Source organism: Crocuta crocuta, unplaced genomic scaffold (genome assembly GCF_008692635.1).
Source record: "Crocuta crocuta isolate KB4526 unplaced genomic scaffold, BGI_CrCroc_1.0 scaffold581, whole genome shotgun sequence".
NCBI classification, from domain to species: Eukaryota; Metazoa; Chordata; class Mammalia; order Carnivora; family Hyaenidae; genus Crocuta; species Crocuta crocuta.
The window spans coordinates 1621675-1625848 of NW_027528635.1; the positions used below are offsets into that span (position 1 = coordinate 1621675).

At 39.3% G+C, this 4174-nt stretch overlaps 1 pseudogene; it reads left to right on the top strand.

Annotated features, from left to right (window-relative positions):
- The first annotated feature begins 2825 nt into the window (after window positions 1-2825).
- LOC144224280 (large ribosomal subunit protein uL23 pseudogene) lies at window positions 2826-3286 on the top strand (annotated as a pseudogene).
- The last annotated feature ends 888 nt before the right edge of the window (window positions 3287-4174 follow it).

A 4174-nucleotide genomic window follows, 5' to 3' on the forward strand; every position in this document is an offset into this window, starting at 1 on the left:
GAGCTGTCTGTCTACAGTTTCTTCCTTTGTAATTTGCACTTTGAAGTTTGAATACAACATTTCCATTCTTTTAGCTTCAGAATCTTCGCAGGCCCACGCAGTGGTTATTCATTTTCTCTGTTCTCATAATTTTAAGTTTCATGAGGATAAGGATGGGGTCTTTTTAACTGAGGAATAATTGACATGCAACATGTATGAGTTTCAGGTATATAACATAGTGATCTGATATTAATATATGTTTGTTTAATGTTTGTTTCTGTTGATATATTTTTGAGGGAGAGAGACAGTGTGAGCAGGGGAGAGGCAGAGAAAGAGGAGACACAGAATCCGAAGCCGACTCCAGGCTCCGAGCTGTCAGCACAGAGCCCGATGCCAGGCTCGAACTCACGAACTGTGAGATCATGACCTGAGCCGAAGTCGGCCGTCCAACTGACTGAGCCACCCAGGCGCCCCAATATTTGTATACATTTTGAAAAGTTGCCACCATAAGTCTAGTTACCATATCGTCTGCAACATTGTTGCTATATTGTTGACTCTCAGGACTGTGTTTTGTTCACTGCTGTATCACCAGCGCGCACCGCAGTGTTCCTAGTACGTAGTAACAGTTGAATAAGTGTTTGTTGAATGAATGAATGAAAGTGAGATTTAGCGGTATCCACAGTTTCAACAGTAGTATGGGCCACACTTTGGTTTTGTATGGAATAAATGTTGAAGAAATTCCTTTGACGTAATATGTCAAAGGTGCCCATGATAGGTAGACATCATGGAGTTCACCATTGTCCCGCTCATCTTTAGAGTGGCCTCTAAAACACTATACTTCTCACCTTTCTTTCCTCCAGGTAGGGNGTAGGGTCGGGCAAGGAGTTCTGGACAAGTGGCTGTAAGAAGCGGTTTGTCTTGCTTCTGGCACAAAGCACGGAAGAGTGGTTGTCAAATTGTCTGACTGTTTTCTCTGCCGCGGTGGTGAGCGACAGTACAGACCTCCAATGATGTCTAGTGTACGTTGGATATATAGCAATGATGAGAAAGAAACCACTGGGAGATTAAGCTAGTGAAATAAAAGTATAAAAGGGCAATAATTATAATAGCCAGGTAAGTAGTTAATCCCATTATGCATAATTCCGCACCATGCTATTCTCAGTAGCAGAGTTGTGTAAACACATTTCATAAAGTAAGCTAGGACTCGCTTTATGAATAACAGGTTGGTGTCTGGAAAATTTCTTTACCCAACATCCCTACATGTTGCCTATAATAGTGCCAGGAAAAATAAATAAGATGGATCCAAGTGAAGAGCTATTGCTATATGTGCCTGTTTGAACTTTTTCAGACGAAGATGTTATTTTAACTGATTCGGGAAGTAATGAAGCATTCTTCCTGAAAAGAGGTGTTAATTGGTGATAATTCTCAGAAAGTGCTCTAAAATTTAACAGCTTGAAACCCAACATTACACTGCATCATCCACAGTTTTTCAAAAGTCTTACGGGATACCAAAATAAGGACCACAGGGGCGGAAACACCAAAGTTGAAGGGACATGAATAATAATGATAGGAGCAAATATTTTTATAAGACATGCTCCCTTCAGAGCAGTTCAAAAGCATTGACATTCCTCCTACTAGATTTTACACCATCCGTTAGAAATAGTTGGAATTCAGAGAGGCTGTGATTTACTTGATATCCTGTGTTACAGCTCCACGTGGAACTCAGCATTACCACTTTCCATTCAGAGTTCTATCGTTAAGTTATAAGATTATCTAAAAAATGAAAAATAATAGCTAAGTCACAATGTAATGGTCACATGTTTGCTAATTATTAGATGAGTAAAATAAATGCAATGTAAATATAATTTGCATCTGATTTGGATATTTCATGGACTCTCCAGTGGCTGTTGGTTAAGTGTCCGACTTCGGCTCAGGTCATGATCTCTGTTTGTGAGTTCGAATCCCGTGTTGGGCTCTGTGCTGACAGCTCGGAGCCTGGAGCCTGCTTCCAATTTTGTGTTTCCCTCTCTCTCTGCCCCTCCTCAATTCAAGCTTTGCCTCTGTCTCTCTCTCTCAAAAATAAATAAACATTAAAAAAAATTTTTAAATAATAATTTGGTGGGATTCAGTTTGAGATTGCATTATGNCTATCCATATATTACATGACTTATGATTATCAGAGGAGGGTATCTTCCATTTTTTGGATTTGAAAAAAATGGAAACATCTTCAAAGTACAAAAACATTTGAGTCTTTATTCCNAAAAATGATGGTTCCTCTGTAATGTGAATAAATTCTGTTTTTTATCTATGTGAAAGTAGACTTATAGAAAGGTTCTATAATTGTAAGAGGTTATTGAAATGCAATGAAAACAGTCCATGTTAGATTTTGATTCACTTCCCTCCTTGACCGTCCAGAACGTGTGGCGATGGTTGTTTTTCTCTCCGAGTCTTAGATTCTTCATCCACAGCATGTTAATAATAATGGTACCTATTTCATAAAGTTGTTGTAGAGGATTAGATGTTATAATAAAGGAAGAGCACTTAGCACAGTGTCTGGTATGTAGTACTTGATAAGTGGTAGCTATTAATATATGGAAAGGAAGAGTTGTTTCCATTGTCTTCTAAAAGCTTGCAATAGAATTGAGACTGTCTGGTAAGGATGGACAGAAGCACTAAGGCTCCCATGAAGGTGAAAGTTTTTAAGGATTTTCCTAGAATAACTTCAGAACACATCTACATATTGGATTTTACCCAAATCGGGAAAACAGTAGAGTCTTTGTTCTCTTGTCAGAGAATATGTTAGGAATTTAAGTGATTAAAAAATTGTTCCTTGGCCTTTCACAAAGATGGTGCAGAAGGCAAAGAAGGAAGACCTTGCTCCTCCCAAAGCCAAAGCAAAGGCTTTGAAGGCCACAGAAATGGTGCTGAAAGGTGTCCACAGTCACAAAAGAAAAGATCTCCTATCACCTACGTTCCAATGGCCTAAGATGCTGTGTCTCTGAAGGCAGCCCAGATACCCTTGAAAGAAAGGTCCCAGGAGAGACCAGCTTGACCACTATGGCATCCTTAAGTTCCCCCTCACGACCCAGTCAACCAGGAAGAGAATAGAAGACAGCAGCACACTGTGTTCATCATGGATGTCAAGGCCGACAAGCACAAATTGAGACAGGCTTTGAAGAACCTCTAGGATATTGATGTGGCCAAGGTTGACACCCTGTTCTGGCCCGATGGAGAAAAGACAGCAAATGTGTGACTGGCCCCTGACTAGGATTGTCCGGATGTGGCCCACAAAATTTGGATCATCTAAACTGCGCCCAGATGGCAAAATCTAAACATACTTTTTTTTTTCACCGTAAAAAAAAAAATAACGGCTCATTGAGACAGGAATAATTTTATTTAAGTAACATCTAAAATTCCATTAATACGTGAGACCCAATTAAGAGAAACTGAAGTATGGAAGCCAAAAACCCCTGTGTTGATTACGGAGTACTCTTTCAGATAGCTTGCACATTTCTTTTTAAACCTCTTGGACTTTTCCGGAATGTGGATTATAGTTTGGATAGTCCAAAATCATGGACTTTGGCCTACCTTTCATGGCGAACTTCAGTATTTTTATTGTGATAAGCTTTTGAAGCTCTTAATAATTTAATTTGCAAGTATAAGGACCTCATGATTCAAAACGAAATCTTTAAAACTTTCTCAACGCATTTAAAAGAATTGCCTAGACTCCTTCACTGTGGCCTACTCCTGGTAGCTCCGCCTTAATAAGCTAAGCTATCATCTTCCATGATTTGTGTCACTGTAATAAGCTTTGACCTTATCAACCTATAGTCAAATCTCCATCGGACCGTCAGCGTGATCTTTATTAATCACAAACAGAAGCACATAAATGCCATTCAAGTATCTTCAATATCTTTCCATCACACTTAAAATACAAACTCCACAACCCTTACTGTGGCCTACAGACCCTGAGTGATGAAGCTCCTCACACTACAACTTTATCTCCTTTCACTTGACCTTTTGAACACGTCAAGCACTTTCCTGGCTTTAGACGCTTTCAGGCTGCTATATTTTTCTTTTCTTCATATGAACTTCGTCTTCATCTTTTTCTTCTTCACTTTTTCTTTCTTTCTTTCTTTCTTTCTTTTTTTTTTTTAGAGAGTGTGTGAGTGCAGGAGGAGCAGAGATGGAGGGG